Source organism: Poecilia reticulata, chromosome 15, assembly GCF_904066995.2.
Source record: "Poecilia reticulata chromosome 15, P_reticulata-male-v2, whole genome shotgun sequence".
Classification (NCBI taxonomy): domain Eukaryota; kingdom Metazoa; phylum Chordata; class Actinopteri; order Cyprinodontiformes; family Poeciliidae; genus Poecilia; species Poecilia reticulata.
The window spans coordinates 2040043-2061529 of NC_088844.1; the positions used below are offsets into that span (position 1 = coordinate 2040043).

General features: G+C 37.9%; 1 protein-coding gene across 1 annotated transcript in view; it reads left to right on the top strand.

Annotated features, from left to right (window-relative positions):
* Nucleotides 1–21487, top strand: part of nrg3a (neuregulin 3a) — a 555594-nt gene that overhangs the window by 158421 nt on the left and 375686 nt on the right. The gene's annotated exons all lie outside the window — the stretch shown is intronic.

Genomic DNA, 21487 nt, shown 5'->3' on the forward strand with positions numbered 1-21487 from the left:
CATCCAGAGTTCACCATCACCCCATCTTGCTCCAAAACAAACCAAAGTGGGCTAGTTCGTTAGTGCTCTGTTTGTGCAGGTTTGTGCCTTTGAAACTGTCGTTTGTGCGACTTTCGTCTTTGAGATATAAAAAGTTATAATTTTGGCCGATGACGTCACCATCACCCCATCTTGCTCCAAAACAAACCAAAGTGGGCTACTTCGTTTAAATTCTTCAGATTTTCAGCTGTTGTACAATGTGTACCTTCTTTTGTTTTGAACTTCAATAAAGATTTAGAACAAGAAGAAATTTGTCTCATTTCAAGAAATGTTTTAAGATAACAATGTTTTCTCACCAATATAGCGTTTTATTTAATTTCACATAATTATCAAGGTAGAAGCCATTTGCACAGGATTGCGCAACACCTTGTTGAAATTATAATCATTGTTATTTTTTTTGGGTCATTAATTTGAACACGTTTTGTTGACTTTTTTGTTGTTGTTCTTTAATAAAGTTACGAACGTTTTAAGCGAGTCAGGAGGACGTGTTGCTCTCAGCCTCCTGGCTGCGTTCAGTTTGTCACCTGATACCGAGATCGACTCAAAACCTTCCGTGATCGACATGTTGCACCGCTGCTCTAGGAAAGCACGAAGAGTTCAGAAACAATATGAAATGGGAAAAAAGTTATTTATTAACTGATTAAGTCGTGTTTTAGATTGTTCTTGAAAAACTAATCAGTCACGGCTGATTAGTGAACTCATTGATTTTTTTACAGCAGACAGCCGCTCCTCTCTCTTGCAGGTACTGCGTACCCTCGCTAAATCTTTTAGGGGTACGCAGTACCCGACCGTACCCCCTTACTTTCACCCCTGGGTGACGGTGACGTCATCTGCCAGAATTATAACTTTTAATATCCCAAAGACGAAAGTTGCACAAACGACAGTTTCAAAGGCACAAACCTGCACAAACAGAGCACTAACCATTCAGACGGTGTGCTGGAGTTTTTGACGTGGGTGGGGTGCCAGCTTCACACAGCTTTGTCTCAGTTTGCAGCAGAGGATGTTCTAATGTACAGTGCAACCTTCCACTAGAGAAGGAGAAACACAAGGATACAATTTTGGAATGGCCTCCATATCATGTTTGGCCTTTTGTTTGTCTTCCTTGTGTCACAGAAAACAAACTACTGGTTTTTAATCCTGTCAGTTCTAATGTTTTTGTGAACATTAGTCTTATTTATAAGATTGCCTCCAGGTGTTTCAACCTCTTTACAGTCTGAAAAGTGTTCAAGGATTTTCTGAAATCCTCCCACACACAGACCTGTGCAACGTTTTCTGATTTTGTCCCATTTCAACCCAAAATGTGTTCATAAGGATTTTATGTGGCAGTTCAACAGAAAGAAGGGAATAATAGTGAAATGAAAGAAAATTATAAGCTTTTCATAAATTTGTTTAGGTTTTATTTAGGTGTACCAAAGCAAAAGGTGGCTAAAACAAATCCACTGTTAAAATATTATTTTAAACAAATGTCAAAAACCATAAAAAAACATTTCTTCCATTTTGCAATGATCCAAGACTTTGTATTGGTCTGTCACAGACATTTCCACTAAAGTACAATAAATGGAGTTTATGTTTGTAATGTGACAAAATGTGGAAAAAATATCACTGGTGGTATGAATACTTTTACAAAGTACTATATTATTAACTTCTAATAATTAGATTTCAAGATTTCACAGACTCTGGCTTAAAAACTTGCATAATGCTGTATTGATTCAATTGAATCCCTAAAGCAGTAAGAGACAACAATGAGAATCTGCATTGCTTTGCTACTCTGGTGTGACCTAATGCTAACGCTAATGCAAAAAGCATTGATTTAGTCTGAAGCTAGAGCAGGGAAGGCTAGAGAAATAAAATGGTCCATGTTGCACTAGAAGTACATGTTAGATGTTTGCTTTTAACATACATAACGTTACACTGGTTATTGTTTTGGTTAATTATGTACTAAAAAATACAAAAAATACCATTTATTCTATCTATGTATCTTAAAATGTTGCTAAAGTTTAAAAAGCCAGTGTTTTTAGTGGGCTGAAGAAAAACAGGTGCTGTGGTTGCCTGAAAAAAAAAATCTGTTTTCAACAAGACAAATGTTTGTACTTCCCAGGTTAATGTTCAGTCTCTTCCAGAAGCAATGAGGGCTGTGGCGGCCATTGAATATTTTAGCTTAGGGGGATATTAGTATGCATGAGGATTTTTAAAGAGGATTTTTTTCAGTGTTGAAAGACATTTTCCTCCAATCTCTATGGAGCACCGGCTGCAAAACATTTCAACTATGGGCTTACTCTGACACATTCCCATGCTCTAATATTTAGCTTTGCTAAAGCAGATAATAAAATTCTTTTAAGTATCTAAAAATGTATTTACTAAGTAGAAATTAATTTGGCAATCTATACAAATTCCATGATTGCTCTATGGGAACCAGTGGAGGAACTTTAAAGCTGCTGTGATGTGATCACATTTCTTTTTGTTTTTTGACAGTCTTGCTCCTCTGTATCTTCAGCCTGATTTGGTCAGATCTGGGCTATTTTGAATGTATTGACCATTACTAGCTGTTTTCATTATCGGTTTACTATGCACATTTCAAAGTATTGCAGTAGAAAAGGTCCATGTAAATGGCAAAATTCTAAATCATTTCCTCTGTTCTGCAGAAAACGTTTTTCCGCTCACTTCAGGTGGCTTTTGGTTTTTCCGAACATAAGTTGTTGTGCTGAATGGGAGATGGAAACACATTTGCTGAATAAGTTCTGACATAGCGAACAATAGCTGAGCCTGGTTGGTTTGTTCCAAACCAGTGGATGGAAACGTGGCTAATTTCCATTTTCTTTTTTTGCAACATTGTAAAAATTTGCTCAATATTCATAAGCAGTTGTTGGATGGAAACAAAATATATTGGATTCATAGACTAAAGATCTCTATTTAAATCTGAACCACAACTTTTTCCTAAAAGCTTTTTGAAATTCTTTTAGGTCCCGTTTGTAATTTTATCTTTTTTTTTCTAAATGAAATCCATAAGTGAACATATTTTGCGAATGAGAAAAATAGTTTTAGCAAAATTTAATCCAAAATAGAGATTAAAAAAGAACTATCTCATGTAGATTTGGTCCAAGTAGGTTTAAAAATGTGTATAAGCTCAATGCTGCGTTGTGCTGAAAAGGTTTACAGCTTAGAGGAAATACAACTTCTCAGTTGTACTGCAGTTTAGTCAAACTGTTAGTTTTTAATTGGATCTGACTAAAGATATCACCTGAAACTTAGGTTAAACCAAATGTGCAGTAGCGAGGGCTAAAGTTTGACTCATAAATAAATACTCTGAAGTCATTTCAACCCGTGTTTCTGTAGGTGCGTATTAGTGAAAAGAGACATAAAAGGACAACTAATCCATGTCTCATACCCATCAGCCTCTTCCACTGAACTACTAAATGCAAATTCCTGGAATCAGAATGGATCTGATTCAGAGAGGCTGAAGAGAGGTAAGAAGCTTTGACCATGTGTGGAGTTTTACAGTCAACATGAGATGAAAAGTCCACACCCAACAGCATTTCAGCCGATCCTCTTACTGCCACTGTTACCATACTGTACGTTATTATAGGATATGGTAAGATCATTTATTATGTGTGTTTACGTATTTTTGAAGTAGGATTAGGTCAAACATTTAGTAGTGTTCGAGTGAGCCACTGCAGCATATCTGGTCATGAAGAGCAAAATTAAAGTCGTCTTTATGTAAAAGTTAAAATGATCCTGCAGCACATGCAAACACAACCTCTATTTTTGCTGAACACCACTGCAAATTATTTTAAGAAACTGCAACATTGTTCTTTCTCCAGTGATCTTTAGGAGGTTCCTCCTCAGCAGACCCCCTGCTGCAAAAATCAGCCTTGTGATATCAAAGGGATTTACTTGCCGAACACTCCCACAAATTGTGATGTTATGGTCACTTTTGGAACAAATGTGGGGAAATATTTTTCACTCAACAGAAAGGTTAAGAGAAGGAAAATAACACATCTGTAGACTGGATACTGGTTCAGAAAACGACACTCATGGGAAACCAGAGCGCAGAGTATTTTCAGTCTGGTGGGCCACCAGGCTGTACCTGCCCCACCCAGCAGGCTGCTTATTTTCAACAGGGGTTTTTAAACCTGTAACAGTGACAGTAAAAACGGATTAAGCTAGGTTATAATGGGGGGGTGAGCACCAATAGTGCTCTCCCTTCATCTGCCTGTTGGATTCACAGGCTATTATTTACAAATTATGATGGCTGTTCAAACACCTCCAAAGTTTTGTAACTTTTAACATTTTAACAACTTTTAGCACAAAAATACGATGGGTCGCTGGTGGACTGTCCTAGCGCAAGTACCACCGGGCTTAGCACGTTTTCTGGGGGAAACCTGAGAGTGGCTATGCACACCAAATAAAAAAAAACATCTATTTCACTATATGTCAACAAAACTCCTGAACAGGATGATAATTCATTGTTAGGAAAAAAAAGCTTGTTAATACCTTTCTAATTTCTTCTCATCCATTTTCCTCCCCCAAAAACAACTTGTGGTTTTTAATCTTAAGATTGTGTATTTGTGCTGTTTTTCCATAATGTTCTGCCTTGCTGAGTTTCCCACAGGCTAAAATAGTAAAGCCTCAAACTTAAGCATTTCCCTAACACTGGGCTGCTCAGCGTCATTGTTTTTGGTTTTGTACACACCATGGTGGTTTTTTCTTTCGTCTTTACGTATTCTCTGGTTTCTCTCTCCTTAATTGCATGAAACAGAAACAGACTCGTGTTCGATGTCCTCTGATCTAAATATGTTGAGCAAATGTTTTGTGGTTGTGGCTATTTTATCTCCAGGGGTCTTTGAGTGAGGGGTGGATATGTTAGTGTCAGTCAGGTATTTAGTAGCCTAGCGTTTGCTTTTGAGAAAGACTTCTCTAGCATTAACCATATAATTGCATACTTACAAAGAATTGCTTAATGGGAACTCATTTTCGTTTCATTTTTCAAGAATCTTTTTTTTTTTCGTCTATATTGAAATCAGTTTATTTTACAAAACTGCAATGGAAAAACCTTTTTTCCGCATCACACGAGTCACATGATCAACGAAGGGATTTTACCAGAAAGCTAGGTATGAAAGCCAGACAGAGGGACACAGTGGTCCAGGGTTCCAGTTTTCAAGTCTCAGTGAAAACTGGCTCCTCATCGGAGCTTCAAGCTCGACTAGCTTATTTTAAAAACGTCTCGCTTAACCTTAATATTGTTGAGGGAAGAGCTGTTTTACATTTTTCTCTATTGCTCATCTTCTCTTTAACTCGTCAGGAAATTTGTGTTTCAACTTTTTTCTAAAACTTTGTTCTACTCTTTTTTTTATCATTTCTGTCAAGTTTTCTTTGCCATGCCTGCCCTGGTTGCATCATTTGTTGTTTAACCTTCTACAATTATTTAAACTGTTACTATTTGCTTCTCGTCAGGTCGTCCACCTTCACACCACAAATTCACACACATAGAGAGAGAGATGGAAACGTCCTCTTAACCAGCACAATGACTGCATAATAATGGTAATAAAGCTTCACAAAGCACTTTGGTGGAAAGCTCACAGGTTCTGTCTAATTCATCTATTTAAACACAATAGCTAGCAGATGAGTTCCTCTACACAAATAAAGGACTGGACAATTAAAACGTCAGCTGGCAAACTCAGATCAGTCGTCGTTTTGATCATGCAGGATCATCTTCTTGAGCTCCTGAACAAAGGCACAACTGCAGACGCACATTACAGTTGTTATAAAGCTGTCATGCATCAAAGCAAGACAGACGCTCTTATACTCCATCACTTCTTCCTGCCTACTTCTAAACTAGCCCCAGTTTTCCCCATTCCATCTCTGAACATCATCCTCATTTTGCTGTTTGGTGAAGTGTCCTCATTTATACTTGATCTGACCTTAACATAACTTTAAATTTGTGAATTGTGCTTCAAGCTGCTGTAGGTGACTTCTATAAAAATAGATTTTGTAAATATTTAAGTAAGTAAGTGTGACTGCGTCCTGACAGTAGACTTTGAGATAGATAACCTTGGAGGAGCTCTTCTAAGTCCTCCCAGAGGTCTTGCTGCTCTTTGCAGAAATATACCGCTGCTGGTCAGAAGCAACAAATCAGAACCAAGAGGAGGGTCTTAGAAATGTCAAACATGCTCGTGTATGCGCTGCTCACACCCGTTCAGTACGTATCATCGTTCCAGCTGTGTTGTAGATGCACTAGTGGCGAAGGAACCTGACGTTACAGGAAGACGGTCTATTTCTTGAGTTCTCTGCAGGCTCTGCTGGACACCAAGTTCAAATTTCATCATTTTGTGCTAGAAAAAGAACAGTTTAAAAGTATCCTTTTGGTATTTTCACACCTGATGGTTCAGTAGACTTGGTTTGATTGGGGACAGACGTTCCATTTTCAGGTGGTGCAGATCACTTTCACACTGCACTGTATCAAACCAATTCATAAACCTGGTCTGTTCCTTGTATGTGGCAGCACTGCACCAAGAACCACTAAAGGAAATGACACAAACGTATTAAAAGAAGACTCTGAGCGCAACTTCCTTCTTCACAAAAGATTAAGAAAAATTTAGCAGCATCAGATTTTAGAGATTGTAGATTTTCTCTTTTGCCATTGGTAAAAGACGAGTCATTTCTCCCGCTAGCTGGAGATAAGCGCATCATGTTTTGTTCTTCAGAATGCCCTTTGCAGTCCGCTCTGATCCGCTTGACATTTGAACCACAAATGTAGCCTGAACGGTTGGCTCACTTCAACCGAACTGAGATCAAGGTTTGTAGGCGAACCAGAGTTTACTTTTTGGTCCGCATCTGAGTTAGATTACGTATTCATAAGTCTACAAACTAGAGTTTGATTAAAGCGAAATAAACAGGGCAAGAGAGAATGCTCCCTAAAAGACCGAAAGTTAAAATGACATTCATGCATGCTGAATGCATTCAAGCCTTTTCACTGGTATTGAGAAAGGGTTTCTGCCTCCATAACAAATTTAGGGAGTTTCCATATTACAAAAATGAATCAATGTTTGGCTAGGTCACAAAAAGATGATTATCTTTCTAAGCAGGATAGTTCACAATGCTCCCTTATGCACACTGTGCTTGTCAAACAGCAGCCTGCCGCGTTGTCACAGCACACTTTTAACAGCTACTGGTGGCTTGTAGCTCATGAGGGCGAGATGAGGAAGAGCTGAAAGCTCACAGGAGAGGCTATCAGCAAAAGAGGTCAGCGGAGAAATTGTATTATTGATCTTGCGCAATTCACAATAGGAGTTTAGCCTCTGCTCGTATACCCACATGTGCCTAGACAGATTTAGCACCGAATGAAGAGGGGGGGACTTGACATGAGAAATTGAGGCTAAAGGCAAACAGAGGCTCGAGTGCCCAAACACAAAGACTTGTAAGTGATATGAAGTGGCTGGTTGACAGGCAGAAAACAAGATGGCGTTTTATCAATTAGCTGAATGTCCTTCAGCCCCGAAAAGCTGTCATGGTAAAAATAAATAAATAAGTAGCCACAAACCTTTGGAGTAGTTTCACAATTTCTTTATAGTTCTCCTTTTTTATAGCTCTGTTTGTTGTAGTTTAAGAGAAAAGCCATAAGGTTTTAACGGCCCTATTTATTCTTTTTTTTTTTCATGGACTCTGGTCTGGGCATGCTGATAAAAATGGATTGCGTCTCTGGAGTGCCGCCATGCTCCGTCTCGGGGGCTCCGGCTCCTCTGGGAGAATTTAGCTCTCTCCACTTATTTGGGACCGGATTGGAGAATAGACAGGGAATTACTCGACAAACGCCGTCCACAATACGTTTTTAATGAAGTGCGGGCGCGGCGCTGCTGTGATCACGGTGCAGAAAATCTCTGCCACACCAACTCCATAGGCATTTCATTATTATATTTCTGAGGATTTCAACACTTGAACGGTTTCTGAGTCAATACCGAAATTAGATCATTTAAAACCTTGTTATCGCCAACAGACAAGCTGGTGCTTCAGTTAAGATTAAACCACAATGTATGTGCTTTGTAGAGCTTGAGGAGGAGGAATTTAAAGTCAAAGCCTGAATTCAATAGAATAATATTGGTTAGAGTAAGACTTAGTTTAAAGAGGCTGCATGGTGCAACAGAACGTCTTTCATATGGAGTTTGCATGTTTTTACCAATACATGGTTGGGTTTGCTTTTATTTACTTTTATTCATTGATATTTTTTGCATTAATTTAGGATTAATGTTGCCTCATTCCGTCTGATTTTAATTGGCCATGAGCTCTTTTTCTCGTCAGACACGTTTCTATTGTGCGCTTGCAAAGCTAGCTTGAGGAGCAAAGTAGTTTCTTAAATTTGATTGTCTGGCAGCTAATCAGAAAGATGGGCATGGCAATTAACATTTCAAGAAATTATTTTAACATATTTTGTAGCATTGACTGAAAAACTATAATGCCATATTGAGGTATTGTAGATACAAAGAAGGAGTAAATTTCTGCCAAAAAACCCTCATATTTTCACATTAATTGTGCCAGAAAAAACTTTGAAAGTTCTGAGTTTCAAAAGTGTAAAATTTTCAACTTTTAAAAGTCAGAAAATATGTTGAAAATGTTTGACTTTTGAAACACTGTTCCAGAGAGCACCAAAATGATGGACCAGTCCAAAAAGAAGCATATAACTGCCACAGTAAGACATTCATCTCATTAAAATGACAAAATTTCTCACAACACAGTAGAAAATACTTACAATGAGAAAGTTTCTCACTGTAAAGAGTTTTATATCATTAGACCTAAAATCTTCTTATGGTGACATAAAACTCACTTTGCTACAATGTGAAACTTTTCCATTATAACGAGTTTTGCATGTCGTAATGAGAACGTTTTTCATTTTAGCAAGATATTGCCTGTGAATTTATTTCTTAGCTCTGGTAGTTAAATGCTTCAATAATAATTCCACTATTACCACCTTAGAAAACATGTAATACAGTACAGTGGAATCTCTTGCCATATAAAAGCAGTAATCTTCTCAGACCCTCTTATGTTGTTGGGCTGAAGGTAAATTTTGAATCTATTCACTCTGCAGTTTTATATTTCATTTTTGCATTTCAGAATTTCACAAACTTTACATAATCGGCACTGCGTGGGTATGTAGCATCTAATGCAGAAAGCTGGCATCTCTCTGTATGTTTATGTTTAAAAGATTTTGTATTTTACAGAATTTCAGCGAGGGTGAGCTTGTGGCGCACAGCTTTTTGTCTCCAAAAGAGAGAGAAGAGAACAAAATCACTTTATTTGAAGCCCTATTTAATTACCTTTCCTGCCTTTTAATGTATTATGCAGAAGGACATCACTTATGGAAAAAACACATGAAGTTCACATGTTCCACTGTAAATTACAAATCAATTGCATCTTGGAGTCGTGGACTATTGAAGTTTTTACCCAATGGCTAATGTTTGGCCATGGAAGTATTTTGTAATGAAACTTACCAGAAATTCCCTGCACTGTAAACAGACATCCTCCACTGTAAAGACAGAAGTGCCAAACTGAATGAGGAGACTGTTAATGTTAATATTTGGAAATGTGGCCAACACGGACTGAACGACTTTGTTCACTTCCTCTGCTGCCATCGCTAAAACTACAGGCAGACCACAATTCTAAACAGAGCAGAAAATCAAATTCACTGTTCACAACTTCTTCTGTTCTGTGGATGAAATTCTGGAAATCCTTGTAAACGGGAGAAAGCCCAGACTATCTGTGAAGTGAGATTTTAATTGAGCGTAATAGCGTAGAAAGGCTATTACGCTCTTTCTATACTATATTCCAGTATACTATACTGATCCAGTGTCCACCATGTGTAAACCAAGTCCATCCATCCATCCATCTATTTTTTAACACCCTTGTCCCTCAGTGGGGTCGGGAGGGTTGCTGGTGCCTCTCCAGCTAACGTTCCGGGCGAGAGGTGGGGTCACCCTGGACAGGTCGCCAGCCTGTCACAGGGCAACACAGAGACACACAACCATGCACACACACACTCACACCTAGGGACAATTTGGAGAGGCTAATTAACCTGACAGTCATGTTTTTGGACTGTGGGAGGAAACCGGTGTACCCGGAGAAAACCCACACATGCACAGGGAGAACATGCAAACTCCATGCAGAACCTACCCAGAACCTTCTTGCTGCAAGGTAACAGCTCTACCAACTGCGCCACTGTGCAGCCCGTAAACCAAGTCCATGTGTCCTATATCTCACATCTGGCTTTATATCACGATTGACCCTATATGAACTCTGTGTTTTCTCCATAAGCGAAATAAATAGATTTTTGTAAATCAAATTTTTATAGCCGTTTCTATTTTCCCAACTTTGCATAAATAATCTAAAAATGTTTCTCATTATTGGAGAATACTTGGAGTTTCACTTGAAATTTCATGCAGTTGCTTGGTTACTGTTTGATTACCAGACAGTAACCAAGCAGTAACCACTCATCCCACAGCTCTACGTAGGTTGTCCATGTTTAGGTGTAGAGGACAGAATTGTGTGTGTACATGTCTAAAATGGCTGTATAAAAGGACTTTTATTGGTGGTTTTAGTGAAGTAGTTGTCCTGTTTTCTCCTGTCCAGCTGTAATGGACCTTCTAAAGCCAGTTGAAACACTCAGTTAACTTTTAACTTAGAAACTGATTCTCCTGAGGCTACTATTCCATTCGTGGTAGCACATGGGTTTGGTGTTTGTTCATATGTGTGCGTGCGTGCGTGAGTGCGTGCGTGCGTGCGTGTGTGTGTGTGTGTGTGTGCACTTGTCTATTAATCCGTCCCTCTTTCAGTTGGAAATGAAAACCTTCAATGTAACCAGATTATCTTTTCCCCAATCGATATGTTAAGTCATTTGGTAACACATTTATACATAACGTAAAAATAAATCAAATGTTCTAGTGGTCTCACTTATATAAGGTTATTATTGCAGTGTTTTCTTTTTTTCATTGATGCATATTAGAACCTAAATAGGGAAAACCCTCTCTACATATGGTCAAAAGTTCATCTTTTTTCAAAAAGTAGGATAAAGTCATCTTCGACAGTAATCATCCTTTTAGTATTTAATCCCACTTCACATTAAAAATATTGAGTGTACGTACTTAAAGGCAGAGTAATATCCCTTTGGCTAAATTTTTTTTTTTTTCACTTCAATGGAGTACCTGATGACGGAGAGAGTGGGTTGCCCCTCATAAATCCTAAGCTGTTGGATTCATGCAGCCACCATGGCTCCTCTCGTTCATCAACCATTGTTCCCAAACACCTACAACACGGCAGACCGAAGGAGTAGACATAAAGGAAATGGGAATGAGAGAAGTGAATGTGGCCCGTTTTAGTTTTGCGTGAGTGTAATGCGGACCAGTGTTTTTATTTTTTAATGTAGCCGAATCCTTTGGATTTATCCTAAGCCTTTGAGATTGTATATTGTTTTCAGAGAGGTGGGTACTGTTGTGTTTGTGTGCGGTTAAAAGATCGGAGCACTCTGGAAAATCTGCATTAGTGCAAAGTAAAATGAGTAATCATATTTATTAAGACCAGAATGAGGCATATTTAACAAAAAAAGTCCCAATTTGCTACTTCCAGTCTTAATTCATCTCCTTACTTCTTATACATTTTTGGTTTTGCGAGTGAATCTGTGTTGGAGATGTGGGGAAAGAAAAGGGGCATGCTAAGATATGGAGAAGCCAACAACAAAATGGGAACAAGCATGGTGTCCCACTGAGGTGACAGACAGTAACCATGGAAACCTTGCCCCACTCAATGATCTGTTTAGCCAAACAAACACTTTTTGGTATGTTATGTGCACTCAGTGCAGATGTGCTCAGCTCCTGTTTCCCTAATGTTGTTATTAATATTACAATTTTATCATTTTTGTGAAAAATCTCTGGCAAGCAAAGTATTAAAGTTGTATTCCATTTTTTTTGCGATTTATGTGATAAAATAACACAAAGCAGTGACAGCCATGATCTTATTTGAGGGCCATGTTTTGATTCAAAATCGATGAAAGCGGACTAGTTAAAGCATTTCTGCATAAAACACGGCCACAAATGTCTGACCAATCAAGACACAACACATCGCACAGGTATAGGTACACTGTACCGTCACGTGTAGAGACACGTGACGGTACAGTGTACCTTAGCTCAGCCATAGCTTGGCTCCCTGTCTTTTTCATTTTTATAGTTCCCCTTTATTCTGGTGCTTTCCACCATGTGTACGTTCCACTATGACATAGCGGAAGTGTCAACATAGTGACTAGTGGTTACATCAGGAGGACGTTCCACATGATTACAAAATGGAGGATGACAGACAACAAATTTGTTTTATTTATTTTTCTAAATGATTTTTAGGACATCTTAGATTAGGTGCTGAATCATAGTAACTAATAATCATGATTATGTGACTCAATTTTTTGGCCCAAATTCGTGTGTTAAAATTTAAATTTTTACATGGTTTCTAGACTTTTTTGTTGTTATCAAATATGATTCTTAGAAGTGTGATTTGCATTTATCTCCAGATGACATGTGAAAATAATTTATAGAACCATCTTTCCCTGTGATTTCAATTGTGTGGTATGTTTCTATTGGCTTTAAATTAGAGAAATGGATTCTCTAATTAATTTTCCACCTTTGTAGAATAGCTCAAAGCTCAGTCAGAATGGGTGGAAAGCTTCTACACACAGCTAATTTTCAGGTGTTACAACTGATTTTTACCATGGTGTCTTAGGGCCATTGTAGATAAAGGGAAAAATGGAGTATGTTTCCACCAAATAAGCTCTAAAAGTCAAAACTTTGCAAGAAAAAAATTCCAAAAGTCTAAATTGTTGGATTTTACAAACTCAAAAAAATTCCTAATTTTTTTAGGAACATTTCTGAGAGTGATCTCAATATGTCTGAGGTTTTTTGGCAGAAATTTACTCCTACTTTTTTCTATCTACAATAGAAAAAATTCACTGTCAAAGATTTTCAGTTATATTTATATAAGATTTATTTCATTATTAGATTAATTGGTTTCATAACCTAATCATGCTTTAAACCTCTGTCCAGCTTAACCAACTTGTTTGTTCACTAATATTCAATAGAATTTCACAGAATTTGTGTATTTACTTAATTTATTTAGATTAATCAATATTAATATTTAGATTTAGATTAATTTACCAATATTAGTATATAATTTTCAGAAACGGAAAAATATGTTCAGTCCACTTCAGGAATATGTGCTATTTTGTGTTGGCCTATTACGTAAAATCCCAGTAAAGTTCAACAAAAGAGTAAGAGGGCATGAGAACCTTTATATGCAAGACAAGCTGCCAGGTACACATTAACCATTAGAACATTTTTGCTATATTTAATATAAAACTTTAAATACTTGAGCTGATCTGACATGAGGTCACACCACACCTCTGAGGAGCTTCACGCCTCCAGCAGTTAACAGAGTTGAGATGTGATTTAGGTGAAACCTTGGAAATGCTGAATCATTACAGTTTGATCTACTCTGGTGTTTGAGTGAGCTCAAACCCCTCAAGAAGTAGTTAAAGCAGAGCAACGGTCGATAACAGTAAGGCTGTCCACAGGGTCTAACCCAAAGCACAGGCAGCCAATCAATGGCTACAGGCTAACATGAGGTCCAACAAGGGAAGGAAAATGGCTTTTCTTTTCCATTCGTTCTCATTTACTGGTATTTTTCTATCAGGTATAGGTGTCAGGTTCTCACCTTGTGGACTCGGGCCAGAAACATGTTCAAGCAATTCAAGCAATTTGAGGGCTGTTTACGTGGTTAAAAAAATCAATAACATGTCTAACTACTTAGGCTACCGTTGAACTGTTAGGTTATCGGGGCAGAAATGTATTTTTTCTATGTACAATGGCCCTAATCTGCTTTTGTAGTATTGCTATAATTACATCACTACAAAACGATAATTTCCCTGCAGTTGCTTCTGTCTCACAGCTAGAAGGTTGCTGGTTCAAATCTCAGCAGGAGCCTTTCTGTGTGGAGCTTGCATACTGTACCATGTTCCTCCCACTGTCCAAAACAAACACACTACATAAAGTTTAGAGACTACATGCTACTTGTTCTGTTATATTCTCAGACTGGATCTCCCAGACGGGTTGTGATTCCTTACAGGCGGCTGCAGATTATATGTCTGGCCCAGGACATAAATGGTTTCATTTCCAGCAGTCAAGCTAAAGTACAACAATGTGGTTGGAAAAGAACTGACATTAATGCTTAAAAAACAGCATTAATATTTGCAGTCATGTTTCTTTTCTGCCTTTGTGCAATTTGGTCATTATTTTAAAATAAAAAGTATTTCCTTCATATCTTACTATAGAAGTCCATGCTTTGTGGACTCACAAAGATTACATTGATTTTAAAAATAGTTTATACAGTATGATGCTTTTCATATTGATATGCGAGTTTACATTAGGCTTTTTGGACTATTGGAGATCCAAGGATTATTTATTGTGTAAATATGATATAATTTTGCTGGAAGGTATAATATATCTGTTTTGTAACAATAACTAATTACCTGAAGCAGTAATCTGGCAGTTTAAGAGAAAATGATGAGCTTCAGTCTTTTTTCTTTTTTTTTTTTTGCAGATCACCATTACCACCATAAAACAATCCAATCAGATTTCTTCCATGATGTTAAATAAGAAGAGGTCAGATAGTAAAATAATGTACGGTCATACTAATGCTAATGAATTAATGACTTGATACTTGTCTTGATACTTGAGGTTGATCATTTAAGATAGTCTTTTTCTTTTAGCTGCAAAGTAGTTAGCATAAGCTAGTGGTACTATGTTCAAGATTCACACCAAAGAACTTAAACATAAACATTTTAAAAAAAAAATTATGTGTAAATCTTGTTTTCCAGATTAAAGTTGCATTTACATGAGCCTGTTTACAAACTCTAGTTTGTTTGCCTAGAAAGTCTGGTTCGTTTGGTGAGGTGTGAATGTGCAATCAGACACTTGTCCACCTAAAAATCTAGGTTTTGGTTTGGTTGAGGTGAACTCTGCGTTTTGAATGTACATGTGAAGACCAAGTGGACTTGAGTCTAACTATACCGCAGGGCATTCTAGGTAAATACAACCAAAACAAACACACGTCTTGCGCTAGTGGGTGAAATGGCTTGTGGTCTTTTGCCAAAGATGAAAACAAAATACCAAAGCTGCTAAAATCTATTTATGTTTGTATTTCATGAAGAAAGTTGCGCTCAGTGTTGTCTTTGGATGTTTTTGTGTTTCCTTCAGTGTTTCTTGCTGCAGCAATACCACATGCAAGGTGGGGAAGAGGTTTCTCAAAGGGTTTGGTTGGTTTGACATAATGCCCCAATTGAACAGAGTCTATCATCAATCGGGTGTGAAACACTTTTTTTAAAAGGTTTTGTGGCCTCTAATGGCCTTTACTTAACAGTTATCAGGCAGGAAAGTGGGTTGAGAGAGAGGGGGAAGACATTCAGCAACAGGGGTTCAAGTCATCGAACCACTGATGGTTGCATCATGGGTGCAGGGGCCATATAAGGCCTCTGTATATGGGTCACATGCTAGACAGCAACTGGAGATGAGTCAACTCATCTCCAGTTGCTGAATAACTGTTTCCTTCTCCTTCACATCTCAAATCAGAAAAGAACGATTGACAAATGTGCCTCAACGTCACGCTGCGCTACCTGAAAGTGGTTCCTGATTGGCTGTACATTGGGAACACTGAGTGGTGCATTTAAGTGCAGTGGGACATTTAAAATATAAAATATAAGAACATTCTTTATTAATATTTCTTTTTATTATTCGTTTTCTTCACCATGGTTACGTGAGCATAATTTTTTTCTACCTTTTTCACACTTAGGATACATCACAACTCTAAATTGTCCCTGCCTCTTACCCTCTGATTGCTCATGGATTATTCTTTTCAGCCCTTAATTTTAATGGTAGACATTAGTTATAAACTTCACCAAACCACCATCAGACACATAACCTCGCCTTAACCTAACCGTAGATTCGTCCATATTTGACTGACTGGTTAGCAAAAATAACCCAAACCTGTTTGTTTGAAAAACCTTGCAGCATATTAACACATCATTTAATTCCCATTTATGTCAAAGAATAGGTGTTTATTGTTTTAAAATGCAACAGCTAATAAAATGTGCTGACCCACTAAGAGGACTCCATTAAGAGGATTCTAGAAAACGTAAACCCAGACTTTCCCTGTCTCACCTGTGGTTCATACTGTTGAAACAGCTGACAAGTGGCCTCTTGTTTCTTTAGAAACAACAAGTGTTATACATTGGGTTTGTGTGTAAGCAGGACATGCAATGGTGAGCTGTGCTCATGGTGTTTTCTAGTTTTCCTTTATTTCCAGTTATTTTGCCTCATAAATTGTAGCAAGAAAGAATGAAAATCACAGCCAGATGGCTCTAGCCTTTAACCAGCACACTAACTGGTCCAGACAAGTTTTTTCATTATTATTGTCACATATCTTTCATATAATGAAGTGTTAGATTTTGTAAAATAACTGGTACCTTTTGAACCACTGACATTCATACATACTTTTAGAAGTAAAGGCAGGTTGGTTCACTGCAAATTAGCTAGTTAGAAAATAGGTCAAAATGTAAAGACGCAGCAATAAAGTTGCAAACTAAGAGAACTCAACATTTGTGTTAGTTGATAAGTGTGGCCTGAGTGTGTTCTGCTTTAAATTAAAATCTGAAATCTACCAAATGTTTTCTTTGATGCCGTCTGTGGAAGTCTGCAGAATTTACATAATTTCCTACTGCGCATCCATTAAGATGCAAAGATGTTTGCAGCGCTGATCAAATGTCTTCTGTTTTTGCTCATCGTTTGGCATTTGACTGACACACACCTTGTAAATCTAACCTCTGCGCATATAAAGCTTATTCACTCTCTTTTATTTTGTCCATAGTAAACAGCTGACAATAGGCTGCAGAGGGAGATGTGTTGACGTACCGGATGCATAAAGCCACAGTTAATTTAGTCTCTTCCAGATTCATTTATTTTGGACGTTACGGCCTGACCTGTAAATTGGTGTGTCAGTGTGTGTGAATATGGCTGAAATGTGCCATATATAAACAAAGATTAATTTGGTGTCACACCACAAATGTGTAAAAAGCTTAAAATACTTTTAAAACATGGAAAAGAAAACCTATGTAAATTAAAAATTATATTAAACTGTACTGAATCTACCAGAATATAATTTAATTAGCATCCTTAGAAATCCCTTTAAAATAGATGAAACTGAAGCTCTTGTTTTTATCCTCTTTTTATTTATTCTGCGGTATCACCATGATGTAACAAAGAGCCCATTTGGTCAGACAGAAAATAACCTTTTTCTGTCCCACCATCACAAACGTAAGTATGTGAAGTTTGCAAACGTCCACTGAACATGAGTCGTGTTTCCATCAGCATTTTATTATGCATGCTTTTGAAGTACAGCATTCGAAAAGGTGGATGGATGGAGTGGTGCTGTGGTGCCGCAGCAGTAAAGCATAATCCACATATGGAGACCTTAGTCCTTGACACGGACATCACAGGTTTGATTCCCAGCCTGATGACCTGTGCTGCATGTCTTCCCCCCTGTGTCATGGCCTTCCTTCCTGTAGGTCACGAGACCCAACTACTCTCAAATAAAGGGCAATAAAACCTTTAAAAAATAATGAAGAAAAGGTGGATGGAAACTAACAAAATTCAAAATAACTTCCTCAATTTTGCAAAAAAAAGTGTTGACACTCGTTTGAGGTGGTTTTTGGCTTTTTTGTAAAAGAGTTAATGGGCTAAAGGGGAGATGGAAGATGCCGGATAAGTCCTGACGAAGCTGATACTCCCATCCACTGGTGGAGGCATGAAACATCAAATCTTGGACAATTTCTAACACTAAACTTCCAGTACGAAACATGGAGGGAAAGACTCTCTCCATGTTTTCTGAGATGTGTGGTCCATGCTAGTTTGCAGCCTCTACTTCCTGTGTACTACAGTTGTATGTAGTGTACACCGGTTGATTTACGATTTGCATATCCTGGTTACTTCAATTAAGTAAAAAATAATTGTAATTGTTAGAGTAGTTATTATAGAATTCTGTAGAAATGTTGTCCATAAACCTATTTCCCCAAGTTCTACATAAAGTGACTTTTTAAAACTAAATGTATTTGGGTGCAGTTAAACACATTTCTTCTTGTTTACTTGCCTGGGAATAATAAATGCACAATGAGGGGGTGTGTAAGCGCTATAGCTTGCAGGCTCAGTGACAGTAGAGGGCTATCGTACAGGCACAGCTGTGTAAACACATCGTCTTCCCTTAAATTGATGGGCGAGCTTTGTCCTGCGGAGCCGAAATGTTGGGCGGTGAATGTCCAGCACATTCTGCTCAATCAAGATTAACAAAGGAACTTTACTAGATGACTCGCTTCTTCTTTATATACAAATACTCAACAAACCCCCCCCACCCCCCCGCCCACCCCAAGAAAGTCTACAATCACAAACTGGATTTGTGAATCTCTTTCCAAAACAGACAAAAGTGAAACACAAATCAAGCATATGAACACACAGGCGTGGTAAAAATGACACATACTGAAAATAGAACTTGACATGTCCGTTGTGCAAGTAAGAGAGTGTGCAATATAAAGATTGTGTAAGGAGCTGTGTAATAGGATGGAGGGCCATCTGCTTCCCTGAGCTGCCCACAGACTGTCTAACGTCCCTCAGGGCTTCCAACGGCTCTGGCAGCATGGGGAGGACGGTGCCAACTTTGTTTCTACAGAACAAGTTGGGAGAAGAGAGGCTTGTGTTCAGGTTATTCATTTATATGACCATGCTTAATCATGCAGTAATAATTCAATCTCAAAATAGCATGTGAAACACTTTCATACACTGCCCTGCAAAAAGTACCGGTATATGTACACCTTCATTTGTTTTCACTTGCTGTCACAACCAACCATACGGTTTATAAATAATTTAAGTGACAGACCAGCACTAAATAGAACTTGACTGGTAAATATAAAGAGAATACACAGTTTCCCTATTTTATTTTTTAATATAATGATTACCTTCACCATTTTTCTTTGTAAATAGATTGGAATCTAATCCAATCTAATCCAGCTGTGTTTAACTGAATCTCATGATAAAGCCAACGTTTTTGTCAAGGTCACACAGGTTCACTAATGTTCACTGACAGGTTCACTAATGTAAGTGAACTTTAGTGTAAAACAGACGTCAGATTGAGCTGGATTTCTCTGATTGAATTTCAAGCGGCGGTCCAATCAGCAAACAGAAAGAGCAGTTGTGAACGATGTCTTTAATTTTCTGCATAGTTTTAGAATGAAATGAAGCCGTTCAGTCGAGTTGGCCTCCCAACACAGACTGAATGGCTTCATTCATTCTTCCAAATATGGCCAATTAAAGTTGGACCAAGAGGAATGTTTGACACTTTATTGAAGATTTCATTCAGCTCCACACTTTTCTATTTGCAGTAACAGATGGTTTTTTACAGCGCCTGGAGTTCCTAATAAGCTTCATAGTATAGCTTGTTCATTATGTACGTCACAGCCAAACAGTGATTGGGCAAAATCAAATCCAATGGTTTGTAACTTCAACAGAGTCCATGCCTCCAGCAAGCAAACATTTCTCAATAGTCCAGGTTTCAGACCCTCTGTAGCATGGAACAAGGGGCTGGTTTTTACCAGCTGCACTTGAGTCATATACGCAAAAAAAATTCTTCAGTATGTGTAAGATTAGCACATAAGAGCTAAAACTACAACAACCTGCATGAATTGTGCTGTTGATGTTCAACCTGAGCTTGAGTTAACCATTCCAAGCTTAGTATCTATAGACTTTAAGGTGTGACAAAGAATAATCATCACAGATTTTAAAACATGATCATGAGCTTTAAGCATCGCACAGATCTATCATTCAAAAAAAGACAAGTATGGTACATCTGCTGGAACACTATAAGAAGGGCCATTTGCATTCCAGTCATGTTGGAGCACCTCAAACATGTGGAACAATCTTCTCTAAGCCTACAAGCTTAGTATGACCTAAAACTAACACCACCCAACACCCTGGACTCACCATGCCCTCAATGAAACTAGGTGATGGCGGCATCATGCTGTGGGAATACTTTTCTTCATCAGGGCACAGAAAAGCTGGATGACGTGAAAAACTGGATATCTGTTGGAGGGAGCAAAAGACCAGAGGCTGGAGGTCACTGGCCCTAAGCATGAAGTCATAAAATGATTTAGATGAAAGCACATCCATGTGTTTTCAATACATCAACTTTTGTGGTTTCAACCTTACAAATGCAAATTGGTTGGTGGAGTATGAAAACTTTTCAAGTACTTAGATACAAATATAGACTTAACAACACAAGCTTGGCTTGATTGTGGCCCACTAACAGCTTGTTCTTGTCCTTGATCTCTTTAAGATTGCAATGGCTGTCAGACACCATAGAAAGGGTTCACAGTGAGATGCAGTTCTTTAGCATATCCTGGCTTTACACAGACACTCTTTGCAAAAATCCCCAGACTCCCTGCTGCAAAGATATATATTAAGTATATCTCATCTTAATCGGATGAGAGTCTAGCGCAAAAAAAAAAAAAAGGATTTCACTCCAGGTTTATGCAGGGACGGAAGAGTATCAGCGTCATTAACAAGCTATCCTGGCAGTGAATTATAATTGGGCAGAGATTTTCTGAAAAGCGTTGGCAGAAAGGGTCAAGTTCTTTTCAGTTTAAAGTGAAGTAATTCCTGCTGGCACAGTGGAGGGATTGAGCTCAGATCTGTTGCCTCCTTAAGGTTATATCCTCTTAAATGATGACAACTTTGACACAAAAAATAATTCAGACAATTCCAAGACACTGTCATGTAAGAATGATAAAGTGGGTGAAAAGTTCATTTAAAAATACCAGGCTGGTTAAATGTTGGACAAGTCCATGGGGTTCAAGTTGATGCTCTAACAGCAAGAGGAGAAAACTTTTTCAAGATTTTCAACTTTTTTTGAGTGGATGAAGTAGTGACCTTTGTTTGCCTGTCATAATGTTAATGTCTGAGGTCAGCAATGGAAAAACTTGAATCAATCAATAGAGAATAGAAGCACAATGACACAAGCAAGCAGTATTTTTTTTCCTAACTATTAATGGAGTAAAAAGACAAGCTTTACCTAGAACTGAACTTGATTTGTCTAATGAGTTGATAAGTTTTCTCTCATTTTGTTTAGAAGAAATTTTTATCTGTATAAAAATGTGAAATACTGATCAGAACTTATTACTGCTAAGAAAGTTTGAATTTAAGCAAGTATTTGTAAAGTATGTCATAAATCCACGTTTGTTTAGCTGTTTATTTTCAGCTAAAAAAGGGAATTTTAAAGGGTTTTAATGTTTAGCTACTAAAACGATTTAAATTTCATTCAAGCATATTAGTTC